Raw genomic sequence first — 24,713 nt, forward strand, 5'->3', positions numbered from 1 at the left:
AACTTGCTTGCTCACGAAGACCTAGGGCAATTTTGAGGAATCCCATCATTGGAATATACAAGCCAAGTTATATAACAAAGATTCCCACTAGTATATGGAAGTGTCAAAACGAGAGACTCTCTATCATGAATAACATGGTGCTATTGTGAAGCACAAGTGTGGAAAAGATAGTAGCATTGTCCCTTCTCTCTTTTTGTCTCTTTTTTTAGATGGGCTCTTTGGCCTCTTTTCATTTTTTTGTGGGCATCTTTGGACTTTTTTTTCCTCACATGAGACAATGCTCTAATAAGGACTCTATAGGAAATGCCTCCGGCAATGTACCGGGATGTGCAACGATCTAGCTTGGCGTGTGACGTTGAAACATCTCGCGTGCTATCTTAAGATCATGCAATGGCAATATGTAAGTGACGACACAAGTCATGAGACGGAACGGTGGGAGTTGCATGGCAATATATGTCGGAATGGCTATGAAAATGCCATAACAGGTAGGTATGGTGGCTATTTTGAGGAAGGTATATGGTGGGTTTGTGCACCGCCGAAAGTTGCGCGACACTAGAGAGGCTAGCAATGGTGGAAGGTGAAAGTGCATCTATACCTTGGACTCACATTAGTCATGAAGAACTCATATACTTATTGCGAAAGTTTTATTAGTAATCGAAACAAAGTGCTAAACGCATACTCCTAGGGGAAGGGTTGGTAGGTGTTAACCATCGCCCGATCTCGACCACCACACAAAGGATGACAATCAATAAATCAATTATGCTCTGACTTCCTAACATAGCGGTTCACCATAGATGCATGCTACGAGAATCACTAACTTGAACACAAGTATTTCTAGATTCACAACACCCTACTAACATAACTCTAATATTACCATATCCATGTCTCAAAACTAATTGAGAGGAATCAAACTTCTCTTTACTAATCGATGCACATGAATATGGAAGTTTTTATTATATCCTGTTTGGATGCCTATCATCTTTAGGACTACTTTCATAGCACAAGCCAATTACCAAGTTACTCAGAGAGAGCACTCTCAAAAAGATATAAGTGAAGATCGAGAGTTCTTATTTCTCCAAAATAGGACACCACCGTGCTCTAAAAAGATCTAAGTGAAGCACTAGAGAAAAGTTATCTAGCTGAAAAGATATAAGTGAAGCACATGCGAGCTAAATTGCCTAACTCAAAAGATATAAGCGAAGCTCAATGTGTATTCTAGCAAATTCACGATGAGTGCATGTCTCTCTCAAAAAGGTGTGCAGCAAGGATGATTGTCACACAACAAAAATAAAATACTCCTATAATACACGACGCTCCAAGCAAAACACATATCATGTGGTGAATAAAAATATAGCTCCAAGTAACGTTACCGATGGATTGAAGACGAAAGAGGGGATGCCTTCCCGGGGCATCCCCAACCTTAGGCTTTTTGGTGTCCTTGAATTTGGCTTGGGATGCCTTGGGCATCCCCAAGCTTGAGCTCTTTCCACTCTTTATCCCATTGTCCATGAGAACATCACCCAAAACTTGAAAACTTCACAACACAAAACTTAAACAGAAACTCGTGATATCATTAGCATAAGAAAACAAACCACTACCTCTTTAGGTACTGTAGAAAACTTGACTTCTACTTATATTGGTGTTATATTACTGTATTCTCACTTGTCCATAGCTAGTACCCCCTCGATACTATCCATAGTTTCATCAAAATAAGCAATCAACACAACAAAAACAGAATCTGTCAAAAACAGACCAGTCTGTAGTAATCTATATACTTCGTATACTTCTGGTATCTCCAAAATGCTGAAAAATTATGACAATTAGTGAAATTGGCATATCAACGAGAAGCAAAAAGAATCAACTCAAAATATCTTTCTGGATAGGAATTAAAAATAATTTCGTGAGCGCAAAGTTTTTGTATTTTTCAGCAAGATCAAACAACCATCACCAAAACTAGTCATAAAGGTTTTACTTGGCACGAACAACAAAAGGAACACAAAAAACACAATCATAACAGAATTATGATGGTGTGGACACAACAAAACAGAAAGCAAAAAGCAAAGATAAATTCATCGGGTTGCCTCCCAACAAGCGCTATTGTTTAACGCCCTTAGCTAGGCATTGATAATTCAATGATGCTCACATAAAAGATAGCAATCGGACACGAAGAGAGCATCATGAAACATGTGACAAACATATACTCCCTCCGTTCCAAAATATAAGACCTTTTAGGGATTCCACTAGGAGACTACATACGGAGCAAAATGAGTGAATCTATACTGTAAAATATGTCTATGTACATCCGTATGTAGTTTATAGTGCAATCTCTAAAAGGTCTTATATTTAGGAACAGAGGGAGTATAAGTATAACATACTTCCTATGCATAGGCATTTTATAGGAAAACAGATTGTCAAGACAACCAATAGTTACCATATGCAAGGAAGAAGAAAGAGACAATAGCAATCTCAACATAAGGAGAGGTGATTTAGTGACATGAAAGTTTCTATCACAATATTTTCCTCTCTCATAATAATTACATGTGGGATCATATTAAAAATCAACAATATAGCTATCACATAGGATATTCTTTTCATGATCCACATGCATGCAAAGTTGACGCTCTTCAAAAATAGTGGGATTATCATCATCAATTAAAGTCATGACTTCTCCAATCCCACTTTCAATATTATTGTAAATATCATAATCATCATGAGGCTTAAACAAATTTTAAATATCATAAGAAAAATCATTACCCCAATCATGATCATTCCAACAAGTAGTGGAGATAGCAAAACTAGCATCCCCAAGCTTAGGGTTTTGCATATTTTTTTAGCATGATTGTCATTAATAGAATTTATAATGAAATCATTGCAATCATGCTTTTAATTCAAGGAGCCCTCGTGAATCACTTCATAAATTTCTTCATCACGATTTTCAGATTCATGCATCTCAAGCAAAACTTCATAAAGATAGTCAAGTGCACTCAACTCACTAGCAATTGGATCAACATAATTGGATCTCTTAAAGAGATTAGCAAGTGGATGAGGATCCATATCAATAGATTTTAAGCAAGCGAAGATGCAAGCATATTGAAGGCACATAGCACACAAGCAAAGGAAAGGCAAATGAAAAAGGCAAAAAAAATGTAATTTTTGTTTTTTAGAAGTGGGGGAGAGGAAAACGAGAGGCAAAAGGCAAAGAAGTAAATGCAAGAGATGAGTTTGCGAAGGTTACTTGAATAAGCTTCTCTTAGAATAATCCCGAGGTGCCAGAAATTGACAGGTTGAAGGGAGACTATTCTTGACTTGATACTCCCCGGCAACGATGCCAGAAATTCTTCTTGCTACCTCTTGAGCTTGCGTTGTTTTTCCCTTGAAGAGGAAAGGGTGATGCATCACAGTAGCAGTAAGTATTTCCCTCAGTTTGAGAACCAAGGTATCAATCCAGTAGGAGTATCAAGGAAAGTCTCCAAAGTACCTGCACAAAAACAAACAAACTTGCACCCAACGCTATAGAGGGGTTGTCAATCCCTTCACGATTGATTGCAAGGTGAGATCTGAAGGCAGAAAGTGCAACAAAGTGAAATTGTAGAGCTGAAAATATGATGTGAAGTAGACCCGGGGGCCATAGTGTTCACTAGAGGCTTCTCTCATGATAGCGAATATTACGGTGGGTGAATGAATTACTGTCAGGAAATTGATAGAACCGCGCAAAGTCATGACGATATCTAAGGCAATGATCATACATATAGGCATCACGTCCGAGACAAGTAGACCGATACTTTCTGCATCTACTACTATTACTCCACACATCGACCGCTATCCAGCATGCATCTAGTGTATTGAGTTCATAACAAACAGAGTAACGCCTTAAGCAAGATGACATGATGTAGAGGGATAAATTCATGCAATAGATATAAACCCCAGCTTTTTACCCTTGATGCAACAACACGATGCGTGCCTCGCTACCCCGTCTGTCACTGGGTGAGGACACCGCACGGTATGAACCCAAAACCAAGCACTTCTCCCATTGCAAGAATTATAGATCTAGTTGGCGAAACGAAACCCACAACTCGAAAAGAATTACAAGGATACAAAATCATGCATATAAGAGATCAGAGGAAACTGAAAGAATAATCATAGATAATCTGATCATAAATCCACAATTCATCGGATCTCGACAAACACACCGCAAAACAAGATTACATCGGATAGATCTCCATGAAGATCATGCAGAACTTTGTATTGAAGATCCAAGAGAGAGAAGAAGCCATCTAGGTACTAGCTATTGACCCGAAGGTCTGTGGTGAACTACTCATGCATCATCGGAGAGGCAATGGTGTTGATGAAGAAGCCCTCTGTGTCCGAATCCCCCCTCCGACAGGGCACCAGAACGTGCCCCAGATGGGATCTTGCAGAGACAAAATCTTGCGGCGGCGGAAAAGTATTTTCGTGGCTCTCTCCCGTGGTTTCAGATTTTTAGGGAATTTATAGGCGGAAGAGGTAGGGAAAAGGAGCCACGGGGGGCCCACAAGCCTGCTAGGCGCGCCCCCTAGGTCGCGCCTAGGGGGCTTGTGAACTCCCCCGGGGTCCTTTGCCTTGGTTCTCAAGTTCCCCGCGTATCTTGTGTTACGGAAAAAATCATTCCGAAGAATATATTCCGTTTGGACTCCGTTTAATATTCTCCTCTGAAAAGGGTCAAAAACATGGAAAAAACAGGAACTGGCACTTGGCACCGAGTTAATAGGTTAGTCCCAAAAAAGATATAAAATGCATGCAAAACATCCAAAGTTGACAAGATAATAGCATGGAACCATAAAAAATTATAGATACGTTGGAGACGTATCACAAGTCATAGATCTGGGCTTGGAGATGCTCTATTTTCTCGTAAATCTTGAAGACGTGACCCGAAAGGTCCTTGGTGTCTAGCTTGTGGTTGTGGGTAAACTCGGCAATCATCATGTGATTGGTGTTGAGTCATCGTTCCACCATCCCCTCGCACTTGAAGACTCGTTGCTCCATTGCTTCGAGCCTTGTCTCCATGCTCCCGGTCTTCTTTGGTCCCTGAACATCACAGATGTGCATCACCCCCTCATGCATCTCAATGGTTTGAGGGTGTTTCAGAACCTCCGCCTGCTAGGGGTTGGTGACCCTCTCGAAAAACTTGTCCTTTGGAGCACTTGGAGAAGTCACGTTGATCTAAATCTATGGCAGAAACAGCTCGAAACAAAAACAGGAGAGATTGTCGTGATGCGAACATCAAAACCTTCGGGAGATTATATAATGAATTTTTACCGACCCAAAGGGGTATTCCACAAGAAAACGGAGTCTGGAGGATACACGAGGTGGCCATAAGCCTGCAGGGCGCGGCGTGGGGGGTAGGCCGCGCCCCCTGGCTTGTCGCCTCCTCTGTAGCGACCCGACCCAAAACGAGTCAAGCCTCTGTGTTTCTGTGCCATCCCTGGATCAGTATGCTGGCACACACAGTACATCAATGTATATATCAAAGTGCAATCACATGCAAATAGCGTAAAACTGATATATACCTTTAATATTTTAGCGGAAGCAGTCAAGGGAGTGGAGTCCCAATAAACACCAACGGCAAGTTGAGTGTAGACCGTAACCCTGAATTGTACTCTTACTCGTCGAAGAAAAATATCCGCAACATAAGACGTTGCAGCCGTGTAGGTCAGCATATTGAATACGCCGGCAAGTCACAGAGAGGGGTAAAATGTCATCTATACTATATGCATATATGGCAGGTGGGGTTGTAAGTTTTAGCGTAAAGCAAATTTTTCTCCTACAACAAGAGAGGGCTAAAAGCAAAATGTTACTACATTGTTGGTTGTTAATGAGATGGTTCCGCCAACCAGTTCTCATACCCAAGTTATCAATAATTACCCTCATCAAATATATTTAATGGTGTTCAGAAATCCAGATAACTTCAGTTCCTTTGGGTCAAGTTGTCCATGACCGTGGACACGGCTAATCGATTAGGTTTGAGTACTCTGCAGAGTTTTGCACACGTTACCCACAAGATTTGATCGCCTCCGTGTATGTCCTCGCACTTCAGGGTGTTTGAAGACCGGATGATCAAAACATGGTCTTTCAACGGGTCCCTGTGAATCCCTGTCGGTGCCCATCCATTCCTACCATTCTTCTACATCTGCTAACACCACCTGTCCAGAGTCGCCGCGTTGTCCAACCAAGCCAGAGCCCATAATGACTTGTGGCTGTGCAGGTAAGCCTTGGGTCTTGAAAATATCCGTCCGTCTCTTTGAGCCTGGGTGAAGCTTTCCGCAGGATGTCATGGCCTCTCCAGCATCCCGGGCCATCCACTGGGTTCTCCAGGGAGCCGATCAACCGTCCTTCACCCAGAGTTGCATTGTGTCCGAGGTCTTGAAAATCTTGTCTTAACCGGTCTTGATTATTAATCAACCTCGCATCACTCGTGTTATCCACTCAACCAAAATCCCGTCTACTCAAGCATAGCAATATGAAATTTGTCGTCCCGGGGCCAAGTATCGGGGTTGTTGTGTGCCTACCACATGATACTACAATCTATACTAAAATTTCCAAGTACCTACTCAGCATGCAATTGGGCATAGGATGGTAGAACTACGATGCATAAAACATAGGTGATAGTATGATCAAAGTGACTTGCCTGGTGATGATGATCGATAAATAACTTGATATACTACTCGTCACTCTCCGATGAAATCTATATAACAAACATATCATTCACATAAGCACTCATACTAGCAGTCATTCTAGCAATCAAAACAAAAGAGAGAGCGAATAGGAATCCGAAGGAAACTTCAAATAAGACTAGGGAGTCTTCTACTACATCAAACACTAACTAGTTTTTTTTGTCCAACGGAAAATAAAATACTTATATAACAGGGAACTACGATATAAATTTAACTAAGATGAAATAAAGCATTTCTCACAAAACTATTTGAAAGTATTTCCAAACGGGATTTGAAAACAGTGGAGAAACCAATTGCAAGTTACTAAGGAACTAGAATTGATTTCATGATAACAAATAAAAATAAAATCAAAACTTGTTGCAAAACTACTGTTAACTAACATAAACAAAACAATAATCTTTCTGAAATATAAAAGAAAATAATTTAAAAACAATTTACAGAAAAGAAATAGCCATAATCCTAAAAGAGGTGAAACAGAAATTGTTTCACAAGAAACAATGAGCTAAAATACTCAAATAAATCTGAAATTTTTACCACTGGTAACTAAGATCACTAGTGATCAGTAGCAAAAAGAATCAAATTAAAAGCTATTCTTAAACTCCTGTAATAAGCAAAACAAGGTTTAAACTAAATCTGATCTAATTCAAATTTGAAAATTTCAAACATAGACAAATTATATGTTTTTAAAAACTACAGAAAAATTGGGATCTACTGGAAAACGAATCAACCTCATTGGAGTTGTGGATCAAAAGTTATGAGCCAAACGAAATTGGAACTTTCTCTATTTTTGAATTAAACAGAAAAAAAGAATAAAATCTAACTAATGAACGGGCCACGTGGCGATTTCTGGTTGGCTTAGACCCGTGCGCTGCGGTGCTAAACTAACAAACGTCCGCACATTAGAAGAAAACGGTTTGGCTATTAAGTGATCTATTAGGGGCCTTAGGATCAAGATCTAACGGTAACCAACAAAAAAATCACAACAAAGAGGTGAGAGAGGTTTCTCACGTTGCTGTCAGGGGAGGTTTCCTCCGTCGAGGTGGCCGGCGGGGTGAGCAGCTCCGACGTGGGGAGGGGGTCGCCAGCGGGGTGGTGTGGCGGAGGAGGGGGGGGATTCGCCTCCTGGGAGGGGCGACGTGCTCCTGGCGAGGGGGTGATGGAGAGCTCGTGGCGGTTCTTGTACTGGCCGAACTCCGGCGAGTCGAGGGTGGCGGCGTGGAGCGGCGATGCGGGGGTTTTAAGAGGAAAAATGGGGCATGGGGGTTGTGGCGAGGCTGCCGGTGGTCTCGGGTGGTGCGGGCGGCGAGGGTTGGCGCGACAGGGCGCCCGGGGAGTCTCCTGGAGCTCCGGCTCTGGCGAGGCAGGGGTTCGGGTGCAGGGGCGGCGAGGGTGGAGGCTACGGGGGGGGGGGGGGGCGAGGTGCGGCGGAGGCTCGGCTTAAATAGCCGGAGAGGGGGTGGCCAGCAGGGAAGGTGGAGGAGATCGGGGGAGGGCCGGCGATGGCGGGGCTGTCAGTTCGGGAAGAAGGAAAGAGGGGACGAGGAAGGAAAGAGAAAGGCTCGGGGAGGAAGAAGATGGTCGTGGGAGGGGAGGAGATCGGGCGTGGGGCCCACGGCCAGAGAGAGAGAGGCGAGGGGGCAAGATGCGGGCGGCCGATCCGTAGCCCGTGCGGATCTCGCGAGGTGGGGATTCGGCCCACAGGCCTTAAATGCCGCTCGGGCAGTTTAAAAAAAAACCAGAGAGGGTTTCCTATTTTCTATTTATTCAAAAACAGAAAGTAAATCAAAGAAAAGGTAAATAAATAAAATCTAAATATAGTGATATCATATATCAAAATTTTCAGAAAAAAATCTCTACACGATGAACATTTTTCCACGGTCAAAATAAATACTTCAAAAAAAATATTTTTCAAGAAATGCCTAAAGGATTTTATTTTCCTTTTGCAAATATTTTTCAAATGACCCCCTAAGTTTTAAGGTTCAAATATCTTTCAACAAAATGGCCCCTAGTTTGGAGGGTCATGTTCCTCCTCTCATATTTTTAATATATGACTCCAATTAAACCTTGAAATAGCAATAAGATCAACTATGAAAATGAAATCCATATAGGAAATCTTTTATTAGTTTTCAAATCCACCCTTTCTAAATCTTTATAGTAGAAGAAGTCATGTTATCTTCTCTCGCTGATTTTTAGTGGATGAATTTGAATTCACCAAAGAAAGGGGAAAGTCATTTTATTCCCTCTCATTCAAAAAAAAGTTTAGAAAATTTCAAATTTCACTCAAGTTTCAATCACTCAAACAAACAAACAACCATTCTAACAATTATATTAACATTCCAAAATTTGGGATGTTACATCCTCATGCACTCTTCGGATTACTTAAATTTTCCTAATTTTTTAAATATTCCAAAACCGATAAAATTGCCATTGGAGAAGTTTTGGAGTCGATTTACTTACCGTAACACATACCTATTCCTTTTCGGAGTCTAAAACGTGCTGATAGACCTTCGTAATGTAGTCCTCCGGAGTTATGGTATTGATAATATTGGTTTCAATATTAATGGGAGTACCTGAGATATAATGTTTGATTCTTTGCCCATTTACCACCTTAGGATTTGTAACTTCGGGGTTGTTGATCTTGATAGCACCGGAGCGATATACTTCCTCGATAATGTTGGGTCCTTCCCATTTAGAGAGAAGTTTTACTGCAAAAAATCTTAAATGAGAGTTGTATTGCAAGACATGATCACCTACGTTGAATTCACACTTTTGTATCCTTCTATGATGCCATCTCTTAACCTTTTCTTTAAACAACTTGACATTCTCATAGGCGTGGGTTCTCCATTCATCAAGTGAGCTAATGTCAAATAACCTATTCTCACCAGCAAGTTTGAAATCATAGTTGAGATCTTTAATTTCCCAATAGGCTTTATGTTCTAGCTCTAGAGGTAAGTGACATGCTTTACCATAAACCATTTTATACGGAGACATACCTATAGGATTTTTGCAAGCGGTTCTATAAGCCCATAATGCATCATCAAGTTTCTTAGACCTATTCTTTCTTGATCTATTAACAGTCTTTTGCAAAATAAATTTAATTTATCTATTGCTCAATTCTACTTGACCACTAGACTCAGGATGATAAGGAGATGCAATTCTATGATTAACATCATACTTAGCGAGCAATTTGCGGAATGCACCATGAATAAACTGTGAACCACCATGCGTCATTAAATATCTAGGGAAAATAACTTCTTTCAACATTTTAATAGAGGTGTTATGATCATCACTACTAGTTGGAATAGCTTTTACCCACTTAGTAACATAATCAACAACAACTAGAATGTGAGTATACCCATTAGACTTTGGAAAAGGTCCCATATAGTCAAAACCCCAAACATCACATGGTTCAATAACAAGATAATAATGTTGGAAATATGCCCAAGAGGCAATAATAAATTAGTTATTATTATATTTTCTTGTTCATGATAATCGTTTATTATCCATGCTATTATTGTATTGATTGGAAACACAAATACATGTGTGGATACATAGACAAAACACTGTCCCTAGTAAGCCTCTAGTTGACTAGCTCGTTGATTAAAGATGGTTAAGGTTTCCTAACCATAGACAAGTGTTGTCACTTGATAACGGGATCACATCAGTAGGAGAATGATGTGATGGACAAGACCCAAACTATAAACATGGCATGTGATCGTGTAATTTCGTTGCTATTGTTTTCTACATGTCAAGTATACATTCCTATGACCATGAGATCATGTAACTCATTGACACCATAGGAATACCTTGTGTGTATCAAACGTCGCAACATAATGGGTGACTATAAAGGTGCTCTACAGGTATCTCCGAAGGTGTCCTTTGAGTTAGCGTGGATCAAGACTTGGATTTGTCATTCCGTGTGATGGAGAGGTATCTCGTGGCCCACTCGGTAGTAGAACATCACAAATAAGCCTTGCAAGCAATGTGACTAAAGAGTTAGCCACGGGATCTTGTATTACGGAACGAGTAAAGAGACTTGCCGGTAACGAGATTGTAATAGGTATTGGGATACCGACGATCAAATCTCGGGCAAGTAACATACCGAAGGACAAAGGGAATGATATACATGATTAACTGAATCCTTGACATAGGGGTTCAACCAATAAGATCATCATAGAATAAGTTGGATCCAATATGGGCATCCAGGTCCCTCTATTTGATATTGACCAGAGAGTGTCTCAGGTCATGTCTACATAGTTCTCGAACCCGCATGGTCTGCACACTTAAGGTTCAATGACGTCTGGGTATAGTTGAGTTATGTATGTTGGTGACCGAAGGTTGTTCAGAGTCCTGGATGAGATCTCGGACGTCACGAGGAGCTCCGTAATGGTCTGGAGGTAAAGATTGATATATAGGAAAGCTGCATTTGGCTTCCGGAAAGTTTTCGGGCATTACGATAAAGTACCGAGAGTGACGAATGGGTTCCGGGGTTTTACCGGGAGGGGCCATGTCACACCCTGTTTTTCACCACAAGTACTTTATGATTGCAAAATCAGAGCTTGTTAAAACTTTTTCAAATAATGTTGTGAGTGCAATGTAAGCCTTTGTGTGAGTGAATGCATGCTTGCTTGATGACTCAAACCCATGAAAAACTTATTATTTTGCTCTCTTCAAAAACCCTTTTTCCTTTATATCAAGATCACCTTCATCATGTTGGGATACACTACTAGCTCATGAAGCCAAGTGGCACTTCCAACCAAAGTTGGTGATCTGATCCAAATATTATTTTCATTCATTAAAAACATTAATTGGTGATTTAAAATATTATTTTCCTATTTTATATTTATGCCTGTTTCTAAGGCCAGGAATGATATTCCCACAAGGAAAATTGCTTTCCTGCCTTAGAAAATTCTGAGTAAATTCATGGAAGCTCAGAAGGACATATATTTTCCATATATAAGATTTTCAACCCTATTTTATATTAATATTATTTGAGTAAAACCCTGAAAACCATTTCTGTCTGTTTTAGCTTTTTGAGATGTTTCCAAAGGAAATAATCTCAATAAATTCCCATAAAATTACAGGAGCCCTCCCAAGCCATATTAGGTGCTTTCATAAAATATCACCTTGATCCAAGGTGGGGAAGTGCACCTAATGAGCCCAAAACCCTCTCTGTCCAGAGAAGAGTTGAAACAACTCTACATTGCAAAGTTTCTCCAATGGAGCTGAAACTTTGCAGAGGTGTTTGACACCCCAAATGAGGACTCCACACCAAAGATGGGATTTGTGAGACTCTGATTGGCCACACTTCCTTTGTAAAGGACAATACTGGTCATTTTGAAGCATTTCCAAGTTTACAAAGCTAAACTTGTTCAATGGAGCTCAAATTTGGTGAAACCCCATGTTTTTACCCCAAGACCAAACCTGTTAAGTGTCAGTTCTAGTGGTGGAGTGGAAGCACCCCAAATCACTGTCGAACACCTTCTGACAGGAAGGTAAAAACCCTCCTAGCCACTGTTTTACCCAATGGCAAAGCCCCAAACTTGGTGAGTTAGAGCCCCAGAACACCCTGAGCACTCAGTCGACCAGCCCCTCCCCCACTCCAAGCACTAGTGACAAGATCTTCAATTTGAGCCGCAGGCCAGGGCTGGCAACACTGGTGTTCCTTGCCTCCTTTGACCTGCTCGTGCTCCCACTAGCACACAACGGCTAGGCACACACCCAACAACACTCAGGACATGGAGGACACGTCCCAAGTGCCCCAGAGCACGCCAGCATGCCGTGGCATGCCAAAACTGCGCTCTGGGCGCGCTACAGAGAACCTCCAGCAAGGGGACGTCGCCCCGGCCAGTTCCAACCTCCCCAGTAGTGTCCAAACGCTCCCCCGGCAGCCACTCTCTGCAAAGCTACCATCAGGGCCCCACTCTCCTCGCGCAATAACTCAGGCGACGCGTGCCCGCGCACGCCCGACGCGGCCGAGCATGCACGGACACTGCGGCTCGACCCCACTCGCTCTCCCTCTGCGGCCGGTGCACCAGAAGGTCCTAAACCACGTCCCGAGCCCGTGGTTTCGCGGCCAGCACCTCACGGTGCACGCACGCGCGCTACGGTGAGTCACCGGCGCGCCCGAGTCGGCTCACCGTCGCTGGCCTATAAATAGGTCTCCCCGGCACCCCAGCACCCCCAGGCAGCTTCAGCACAACTACTAGACTCCCCCTAGCCGCCCAATCGAGCTCGCAGAGCCCCGGTGCTCGAGATCGACTCAGGCCCCTCCGCCTCGGAGCTGCGGTCGATCTCCGGCTACACGCCGGCTCCTGCGCCGCCCGACCTCCCATTGCACTTCCCTTGACGCCAGGATCATTTCCCCCAACTTCCCCGAGCAAAACCGTGCCCCTAGCCACTAGCTCGATGCCATCCCGAAACCTTTCCGCCACGGTCACCTCGTCGCCGGCGACCTAGACCACCTCCGGTGACGTCCCGACCACAAGCAGGTAGGCGGAGGAACGAGGGACCCCTTCCCGCTCCTAGATTGGCCTGAGGGCAACGGTAGCCTCGCCGGCGTCCGTCTCCACCTCTCTGGCTAGAGGTAGGAGAAGGACCTGACAGGTGGAGCCCACCTGTCGGTGTCCTGGGGCAGCCAGCACGCGCAGCCACTGACGCTGACCCCAGGGGCCCGCATGTCAGGTTTGAACCTGGCACGCGCGCGCCTGGTGGCTGGTCTGCTGGCTGGGCCGGCTGGGTTCCCCCCTGGCCTTCTCTTTTATTTTTAACCTGCAAGCTTAAATGATTTTTATAAAAATATTTATCCAGTAGAAAAATATGATTCTTCCACCAACAATTTTCTAAAAATGTGTAGTAATTGATTCTGTAGAGTTTGACATTTTTCAAAAACAGAATCTGTTTTGGTATAATAAAATGATATTAAAAGCATTTGTTTGGTCCTGTTTGCTTTTAAATAAATAGGCTTAGCTAATAAAAACCATAGGAAACATTTTCCAAAATAATAAACATAATTTATTCAAGCCTTGCAACATTTTTAAAAGCACCTTGTGATCTGTTTTGGTGTGAGCTATTATTTATTTATTCCTTTCTCGATGGTAGAGTTACCGAGTGACGAAGGATTCGGAGCGAAAGACCTCAAAGACCCCGGATACCTAGCTGACCAAGGCAAGCAGCCCTTTGACCATGACTTGATCATAAACATTGTTGCATGCTAGTATAGTTGGTATTTTCCCGTTGCGTGTGATCACGTTGCCGGTTCATCATTGTGGTGATGGCACCGGAGGCTTCTTCAAAGCCCTTGCATGTTGTTGATGTTATTCACATGGCTCCTCGGAGCATGAGCATGATGAGCTTGATCTTACCATTTATGATGGTCACGCTACTATCATGCGGGTTACTAAAGTTAGATCATTGCATTGAGCTTGACCCTACCCCTTGAGGGTCATGCTAATACCATGTTGACAAGTAAAGATAGAGCATATTATCATGAGCATGTTGATGTCATAAAATAAAGAGTTTATGAAAACCCCGTCGGGTGCCACTAATGCCCGAGGGTGATGATGAGTTGGTGGCCACTTTTGGAGAGGTGGTGCACCGGGTATTTTGCGTGTGTGGTTTCGGAAATGGAATTAGATTTATGATGTGTCGACCGTCCCAACCTTACCTGTACGACCACGTTACCCCTTTATGGGAGGGGGCTTTGTTGATTACTCTGGTCGGTACTAGCAAAGAGCCACATTACTAGTGGCGGGAGTGATCGGTGTCACTCTCGTGATGGGGTCATGCCAGGTAGGACGACTATGCCATTATTATGAGTTCCAGGCACACCGTTGGTCCCCGCATGGTTGATACTGTCCAGAGTCGGTGCTCGTAAGACGTACAACATGTGGGCTGGGTACCAATCGAGTGGACCTCTTTGTCTAGTATCGTTTAGGGGAAAGATGATGATCGGGTACTTACCTCGGGTATACGCGATATACCGTGAGTCGTGGATGACACGGAAGTTTCCCGTTTCTCGTGGGTCCAGCGTACTACCTCTGCAGAGTGTCAAACTATTCGAATAGCCGTGTCCACGGTCAAGGACAGTTGGGTGGTGCTGCTTAAACTACGTCCAACGTTTCCGCATAAACCAAGTGTGTGTGTGTGTGAGTTCGGTGAATGGTGTTAATAACCGGAGTTACTTAAGGAATTGATATGACCAAGTTCGGTGACTTGGCATATAGAGTGAACCCGGTGTGTTCAACCCTTGTCAGATATGTCGATATCTGTAACCTGTTCTTCAAGAGTAGTTCTTTAACTTGTTGCATATACCTGATCATTCCACCAAATTGCATTCCACCAAAGATACATGTTACTGTTATTTTTCACTATCAATGTTCATATCATGGGCTGTTTGCGAGTACATTCAAAGTACTCATTGGCTTGCCACTGGTTATATTATTGACCACACATGGAAGGACCAGAGTTTGGCGAGGAGTACGCTGTCGGAGACGAACCTGTGATCTAGGACGTTTCGAAGTCAGAATGCCTGTCGGTGTAGGCTTGATGGCATGGGCACCGCTTAGCCCTTATGAGTTTCCGCTACCCGATGTATCTGTTTATTTGGCTTTAGGCCTCGCTCCTGAACCCGACCTTCTGGTCGTTTGATGTAACAATTTCGGTACTTGGATGTAAGACTCTATTATTCAGTATCTGTGTTCAGTGAACATTGATCCCTAGGGTCACTGGGCACGGCGAACTCTACTTGCTAGTCGGGGTCCCCACAGGCCACCCACCCGGGAGAGGACCTAATAGGCCTAAAGGTGGTGCACCAGCCCTTAGTGGGATGGTGCAGCCATCCCAATAAGCCTATTTAGGCCAATTATAAAAGAAAAGGAAAAAGGGAAGAAATAGGGAAGGAGGAAACCAACTAGGAAGGGAGTCCTCCACTAAACCGATTTGGAGGAGGACTCTCCTCCCTTGTTGTCTCGGCCAAACCTATCCTTGGAGGAGGAAGGCAACACAGCCCTCCATCCTCTTCCACCTATATATAGTGGCGATTTTGGGGCTAGCACACACCTGAAAAAGCCACGTGCTACCCCTCCTCCATAGATTGTCTACTTCGTCTAGATTAGTCCGGCATTGCTCATGTGAAGCCCTGTTGGATTAGTTCTATCACAATCACCACCATGTCCTTGTGCTGGAGAACTCATCTACCTATCCACCCCTCTTGCTGGATCAAGAAGGCGGAGATCGTCATCAAGCTGTACGTGTGCTTAACGCGGAGGTGTCGTCCGTTCCACACTAGATCGGGATGGGATTGCGGGTCGGATCGTGATGAGATCGCGGGACGGACTGTGATTTGGATCACGAAGGTGTTCTAGTACACCAATCACGTTATATACGCTTCCGCTTAGCGATCTACAAGGGTATGTAGATTCAATCTCTCCTCTCATAGATGATCATCACCATGGATAGGTATTGCGTGTGCGTAGGAATTTTTTTGTTTCCCATGCAACGTTACCCAATAGTCGTATCAGAGCTAGGTTCATGCGTAGATGACATCTCGAGTAGAACACAAAAGAGTTTGTGGGCGTTGATGTTCAATTTTCTTCCCTCCTTAGTGTTTTCTTGATTCAGAGGTATTGTTGGATTGAAGCGGCCTGATGACACACAAGTGTAGGGGATCTATCGTAGTCCTTTCGATAAGTAAGAGTGTCAAACCCAACATGGAGCAGAAGGATCTGACAAGTGGTTTTCAGCAAGGTATTCTCTGCAAGCACTGAAATTATCGGTAACAGATAGTTTTGTGATAAGATGATTCGTGGCAAGTAGCAAGTAACAATAGTAACAAAGGTGCAAAAAAGTGGCCCAGTCCCTTTTGTAGCAAGGGACAAGCCTGAAAAAACTCTTATAGGAGGTAAAGCGCTCCCGATGACACATGGGAATTTCTGTCAAGCTAGTTTCATCATGTTCATATGATTCACGTTCGCTACTTTGATATTTTGATATGTGGGTGGACTGGTGCTTCGGTGCTGCCCTTACTTGGACAAACATCCCACTTATGATTAACCCCTCTCGCAAGCATCCGCAACTACGAAATAAGAATTAAGACTAAGTCTAACCGTATCATTAAACTAGTGGATCCAAATCAGCCCCTTACGAAGCAACGCATAAACTAGGGTTTAAGCTTCTGTCACTCTAGCAACCCATCATCTACTTATTACTTCCCAATGCCTTCCTCTAGGCCCAAAAAATGGTGAAGTGTTATGTAGTCGACGTTCACATAACACCACTAGAGGAGAGACAACATACAGCACATCAAAATGTCGAACGAATACCAAATTCACATTACTACTTATAGCAAACTTATCCCATGTCCTCAGGAACAAAAGTGACTACTCACAAAGCATAATTATGTTCATGACCAGAGAGGTGTTGAATAGAATCAAGGATCTGAACATATGATCTTCCACTAAGTAATCCAACTAGCATCAACTACAAAGAGTAATTAACACTACTAGCAACCTTACAAGTACCAATCGGAGTCGCGAGACGGAGATTGGTTACAAGAGATGAACTAGGGTTTGGAGATGAGATGGTGCTGATGAAGATGTTGATGGTGATGAGCCCCCTCCGATGAGAGGAGTGTTGGTGATGAAAATGGCAACGATTTCCCCCTCCGGGAGGGAAGTTTCCCCGGCATGACGACCCTACCAGAGCTCTAGATTGGTTTTGCTCAAGTTCCGCCTCGTGGCGGCGGCGATTCCTCCCGAAAGCCTCCTCCTGATTTTTTCTGGAACGAAACCCTCCTTATAGCAAAAGATGGGAGCTCGAGGGGCAATAGGGGGCCGACAAGCCTCTTAGGCGCGGCCAGGGGGGTAGGCCGTGCCTGGTAGGCTTGTGGCCTCCTGGTGGCTCCCCTGTGGTACTTCTTCCACCCAGTATTTTTTATAAAATCCAAAACAATTCCTCGTGGATTTTCACGGCTTTTGGAGTTGCACAGAATAGGTATCTCAAACTTGCTCCTTTTTCAGACCAGAATTCCAACTGCCGGCATTCTCCCTCTTCATGTAAACCTTATAAAATAAGAGAGAAAAGGCATAAGTAATGTACCGTGAAGTGTAATAACAACCCATAAAGCGACAAATATCAACATAAAAGCATGATGCAAAATGGACGTAACAACTCCCCCAAGCTTAGACCTTGCTTGTCCTCAAGCGGAAGCCGAGATCAATAAATATGCCCACATGTTTAGAGATAGAGGTGCTGGTAAAACAAAATACGTACATGCATGCATCGGGATCATAATTAGAACAACAATAGCGTCATATAAACTCTTATATATGCTAAAGTGACAATTCCTTCACAAAGTAAAGTATGGATCACGAATCTTATTGAGAATTAACAACCAATATCCTTTAGTCATTGAAGCAATTGCAATTTATCATAACATCGGAAAGAGTCAAATAAGAGCTTGTAAAGCAAATCCACATACTCAATCATCCTTTCTTCTTCTACAGTTGCTAAAACTCACGTGGTACTCATGAGATCAAAGTTTCAGTTGGACAGAGAGAAAGATAGGGGCTTATAGTCTCGCCTCCCAACTACTTACCTCAAGGGTAATGTCAACAATAATAATTCATGAATACTTACTTCCAAGTTGACATATGAATATAGATCTTTCCCTAGCATATGACGTTAGCCAAGATAAAGGCGAAATAAGGAATTGGTGTCGATCACCATGACACTTTGAAGGACAAAAAGTAAAGGTAAAAGATAGGCCCATCACAGAGGGAAGCAGAGGTTGTCTTACGCTTTTGAGGTTTGGATGTGTGGCCTCTTAGTGTGAAGGAACGCCACTTTATATTGCCTCCTGTGATAAAGAACTTTATTATGCAGTCCATCGCTTTTATGTCTTCCTCATCACATGTTCGTACAAAGCTCATTTCCACACACTAATAGATTATACATATTTAGGGAGCAATTTTTTTGTTGCTTGCACCGATGACAACTTACTTGAGGGATCTTCTTCAATCCATAGGTAGGTATGGTGGACTCTCATGGGAAAACTGGGTTGAAGGTTTATGGATGCACAAGTAGTATTTCTACTTAGTGCGGAAGTTTTGGCTGATATAAGGTGGAAGCAATCGTCACATGCTAAGGGATCTCTAGTCATATAACATTGTTCGGAACCAAGCAAACATAATTCATTATGTTGTCTTCCTTGTCCAACATCTACTTCTAAGCATGTAATAGTTTAATGAGTGTTCACAATCATAGATGGTGCCCAAGATGATATATTTATATGTGAACCTCTCTTTCTTTATTACTTCCTATTAATTGCAACAATGACCAAGGTCTACGTTTGTCCACCCATAACAAGTTTAAATCAACATTCTTTTTATATGTGAAGTCATCACTTCCCATAAGATCATTACAAGATCTTTCATGCTTTTGTTCTTTTATCATTCTTTTCTTTAGTTCATGGCATGAGGCAAGGCCCTTAACTAAAACACTCTTTATTATATGACTCACGAGCTCGAATACATTGGGGGTAACACAAAGAAAAACTCAAGCCTAGAACACTAAGAACTTTAATCTACTAGAGAAAGATAAAACCAAAAAGGATCGAACTAAGAAAAAGGTAAAGGCAAAAGATGTGATGGTGATACGATACCGAGGCTACTCCCCCAAGATTGGCACAAGCCAAGGGGATTGCACATACCCATGCTTAGTTGTCTTCCTTCGAAGGTGATGGTGGTGGAGTTGTTGCAGAGGTCTTGAACTTGTTTAATTTCCTCTTGAGCACAAAATTATGCTCCTTCAGATCGTTAATTTCCTATTCAAGCCTCAACACCCTTTGGCATAATTCTTGCTTACTCTCCTGCAAAAGACGAGAAGGGATAAACAAAATCTTAGGCTTCTTCCTTGTGTCAGGGAGGCTCGACTTCTTTAACTCCACATGTGTGTCTCCAGGTTGGGGTAGAGGAGCCTCCTCTTCATCGGAACTTATTCCTTCCTTCCCCTTGGGATCATAATCTTCTTCCTCATCAGTGGTCCAACCATAATGATCCAAGTCCCCATAGACCTTGGGGCTAGCAAGGTAATCGGCCACATAACTCTCCCCCTCTGAATCTTGAGAAGACATCTTGCCATAAATGTGCGGCAGAAACAGGATCGTAATGAAAACAGAGGATATTTGTGTGATACGAGGGTCAGACCTTTCGGGAGAATTTATAATGATTTTTTCCCGACTAAAAGGAGTACTCCGCAAGAAAACGGAGTCCGGGAGGCACACGAGATGATCACAAGCCCCGCAGGCGCGGCCGGGGGGGGGGGGGGGGTAGGCCGCGCCTGGCAGGCTTGTCGCCTCCTCGTGCGCTTTCCGGACTACTTTAAATTTTTTCTAATTTTCTAAAAATTCCAAAACGGAGAAAAATTGCTACTGGAAAAGTTTTGGAGTCGGTTTACTTACCGAATCACATACCTCTTCGTTTTTGGAGTCTGAAACAGGCTGATAAATATCCCTTATGTACTCCTCCGAAGTTATGGTATTAATAACATTGCTTTCAACATTTATGGGAGTACCTGAGATATAATGCTTGATTCTTTGCCCATTTACCACTCTCGGGAAATTACCTTCCGCGTTGTTGATCTTGATGGCACCGGAACTATATACTTCCTCAACAATGTAAGGACCTTCCCATTTAGAGAGAAGCTTGCCTGCAAAAAATCTTAAACGAGAATTGTATAGCAAGAAATAATCACCTACATTGAACTCACATTTTTGTAGCCTTTTATCATGCCACCTCTTAACTTTTTCTTTAAACAACTTGCCATTTTCATATGCCCGAGCTCTCCATTCATCAAGTGAGCTAATATCAAATAACCTCTTCTCACCAGCAAGTTTGAAATCAAGGTTGAGCTCTTTGATGCCCAATAAGCCTTATGCTCTAGCTCAAGAGGTAAATGACATGCTTTACCGTAAACCATTTTGTACGGAAACATGCCCATGGGTTCTTATAAGAAGTTCTATAAGCCCACAGTGCATCATCAAGCTTCTTAGACCAATTCTTTCTAGACCTATTAACAGTCTTTTGTAGAATTAGTTTAATCTCTCTTTTACTTAGCTCTACTTGACCACGGGACTGAGGATGATAGGGAGATGCAACTCTATGGTTGACATCATACTTAGCAAGCGTTTTACGGAAAGCACCATGAATGAAATGTGAACCACCGTCAGTCATTAGATATCTAGGGACTCCAACTCTAGGGAACATAACTTCCTTAAGCATCCTAATAGAGGTGTTGTGATCACCACTAATAGTTGGGATAGCTTCTACCCACTTAGTAACGTAATCAACAACAACTAGGATATGAGTATACCCGTTGGACTTTGGAAAAGGTCCCATATAATCAAAACCCCAAAAATCAAATGGTTCAATGACAGCTGAATAATTCATAGGCATTTCCTGACGGTTACTGATATTACCTATTCTTTGACATTCATCACAAGACAAGACAAACTTACATGCATCCTTGAAGAGAGTAGGCCAATAGAAACCTGATTGCAATACCTTGTGTGCAGTTCTATCTCCCGCATGGTGTCCTCCGTAGGCCTCGGAGTGACACTTCTGTAGGATCTGTCCCTGTTCATGCTCAGGTACACAACGTCTAATAACAACATCTACTCCTTCTTTATAAAGGTGAGGATCATCCCAAAAGTAATGTCTCAAATCAAAGAAGAATTTCTTCTTTTGCTGGTATGTGGAACTAGGTGGTTTATATTTGGCAACAATATAATTTGCATAATTAGCATACCATGGTGTACTACGTGAAGCATTGATGACATTCAATTGCTCACCAGGAAAGCGCTGATCAATAGGCTGTGGGTCATCAAGAACATTGTCCAACCTAGACAAGTTATCTGCTACGGGGTTCTCAGCACCCTTCCTATCAACAACATGCAAATAAAATTATTGTAGCAAGAGAACACATCTGATAAGTCTAGGCTTAACATATTTCTTTTCCATGAGGTACTTAATAGCAGCATGATCAGTGTGAATAGTAACCTTGGAATCAACAATGTAAGATCTGAACTTTTCACATACAAACACGACTGCTAAAAATTCCTTTTGAGTAGTAGTATGGTTTCTTTGGGCACTGTCTAGAGTTTTACTAGCATAGTGAATAACATTCAACTTCTTATCAACTCTTTGTCCTAGAACAACACCAACAGCATAATCACTAGCATCACACATAATTTCAAAAGGTAAGTTCCAATCAGGTGGTTGAACAATAGGTGCAGTTATCAAAGCCCACTTAAGTATTTCAAAGGCGTCCTCACAATCATCGTCAAAACAAAAGGAATATCCTTTTGCAAGAGATTGGTAAGAGGCTTAGAAATCTTAGAAAAGTCCTTAATGAACCTTCTATAGAAACCAGCATGACCAAGGAAACTTCTTGTACCTTTGATATCTGTAGGGCATGGCATTTTCTCGATCGCATCAACCTTAGCCTTATTGACTTCAATACCTCTTTCAGAAATTTTATGTCCTAAGACGATGCCTTCATTAACCATAAAGTGGCACTTCTCCTAATTCAAGACAAGGTTGGTATCTTTACATCTCTACAAAACTCGATCAAGGTTGCTGAGGCAATCATCAAAAGAAGACCCGTAAACGGAGAAGTCATCCATGAAAACCTCAACAATCTTTTCACAGAAGTTAGAGAATATAGCCATCCTACATCTTTGAAAGGTAGCAGGTGCATTACATAAGCCAAAAGGCATACGTCTGTAAGCAAAGGTACCGAAAGGGCAAGTAAAATTGGTTTTCTCCTGATCAGATTTTGCAACAGGTATTTGGGAGAAACCAGAATAACCATCTAGAAAGCAGAAGTGTGTGTGTTTAGACAATCTTTCTAGCATTTGGTCAATAAAAGGCAAAGGGTAATGATCTTTCCTAGTGTCTTTATTAAATTTCCTAAAATAAATCACCATCCTATAGCCAGTAATAATCCTCTGTGGGATCAATTCATCTTTATCATTAGGGACAACGGTGATTCCTCCTTTCTTGGGGACGCAATGCACCGGACTTACCCAATCACTATGAGCAACATGATAGATAATACCTGCTTCCAGGAGCTTTAGTATTTCTTTTCTTACTACCTCTTTCATCTTAGGATTTAATCTCCGTTGATGATCAGCAACTGGTTTGGAATGAGGATCGGTTTTAATTTTGTGCTGGCATAGAGTGGGACTAATGCCCTTAAGATCATCAAGAGTATATCCAGTAGCAGCACAGTGCTTTCTCAGAGTTTTCAATAATTTCTTTTCTTCATGCTCTGAAAGGCTAGCACTAATAATAACAGGATATATCTCTTTTCATCAAGATAAGCATACTTAAGAGTATCAGGTAACTGCTTAGCTCAAACACAGGATCACCATTTGGTGGGGGTGGATCTCCAAGCAGTTCAACATGCAAATTATTCTTAAGGATAGGATGTTGTTCAAACATAACTCTATCTATCTCATTCCTTTCATCCACATGCATATCATTTTCATGCTCAAGCAAATATTGCTCTAAAGGATGAGTAGGAGGCACAAGAATAGAAGCTAGAGCAATAATTTCATCCTTACTAGACAACTCTTTTTCATGAGGTTGTCTACCAAACTTGGAGAAATTGAACTCATGTGACACACCTTCAAAGCCAACAGTGACAGTTTGCTTCTCACAGCCAATATGAGCATTGACAGTATTGAGGAAAGGTCTGCCAAATATGATGGGACAAAAGCTATCTTGTGTGGTAGCAAGAACGAGGAAATCAGCAGGATACTTATTTTTACCACACGAGAGTTCAACATCTCTAACAATTCCCAAAGGGCAGATAGTATCTCTATTGGCAAGCTGAATAGTGACATCAATAGGTTCCATCTCGACAGGTGCAATCTCTTCTTTAATTTCATCATATAAAGATTGAGGTATTGCACTAACACTAGCACCCATGTCACATAAACCATGATAACAATGATCTCCTATCTTAACAGAAACAACATGCCTATGTTTGTCTCTAGCATGAGGTTTAGCAATTCTAGCAGCATCTTCAGAGAAGTGAATATCATGGCCATCAACATTGTTGGACAGGAGATCTTTGATAATAGCAATGCTAGGTTCAACTCTAATTCTCTCACAGGGTGTAGGTGTTCTAATGTAGCCCCTACTTATCACAGTTGAAGCTTTAGAATGATCCTTCATTCTAACAGGGAAAGGTGGTTTCTCAATGTAAGCACTAGGAATAATAGGATCATTATAAGCGATGACTTTCTCTTCAACTGGATTGGGTTTAACTACATTGACTTTTAAGGGAGGATGATATTTAAACCACTTCTCTTTAGGGAGATCAATATGAGCAGCAAATGATTCACACAATGAAGCTACTATCTCAGAGTCAAGTCCATATTTAGCGCTAAAATCACAAAAAGTATTTGTTTCAACAAAGGATTTAACGCAATCGAACTTAAGATTCATACCTGACTCCTTACCTTCATCAAACTCCCAATCTTCAGAGTTGCATTTAATTCTTTCCAATAAATTCCATTTGAAGTCAATATCTCTCTTCATAAAAGAACCAGTACAGGAAGTGTCAAGCATGGTGCGATTATCATGAGAAAGCCAAGCATAAAATTTCAGAATAATAATTTCTCTCGAGAGCTCATGGTTGGGGCATGAATATAACATTGATTTAAGCCTCCCCCAAGCTTGAGCGATACTTTCTCTATCACGAGGCCAAAAATTATAGATATAATTCCGATACGATGTACCAAATCCATAGGATAAAACTTTTGATGAAATTCCAATTTCAATCGGTTGTAGTTCCATGATCCAGTATCATCACATAGCCTATACCATGTCAATGCTTTATCCCCCAAATATAAGGGAAAGGCCTTATTCTTGACCTCATCCCCGGGCAAACCTGCAAGCTTAAATAAACCACAAACTTCATCTACATAGATTAGAT

Source organism: Hordeum vulgare, chromosome 4H, assembly GCF_904849725.1.
Source record: "Hordeum vulgare subsp. vulgare chromosome 4H, MorexV3_pseudomolecules_assembly, whole genome shotgun sequence".
In the NCBI taxonomy this organism is placed as follows: Eukaryota; Viridiplantae; Streptophyta; class Magnoliopsida; order Poales; family Poaceae; genus Hordeum; species Hordeum vulgare.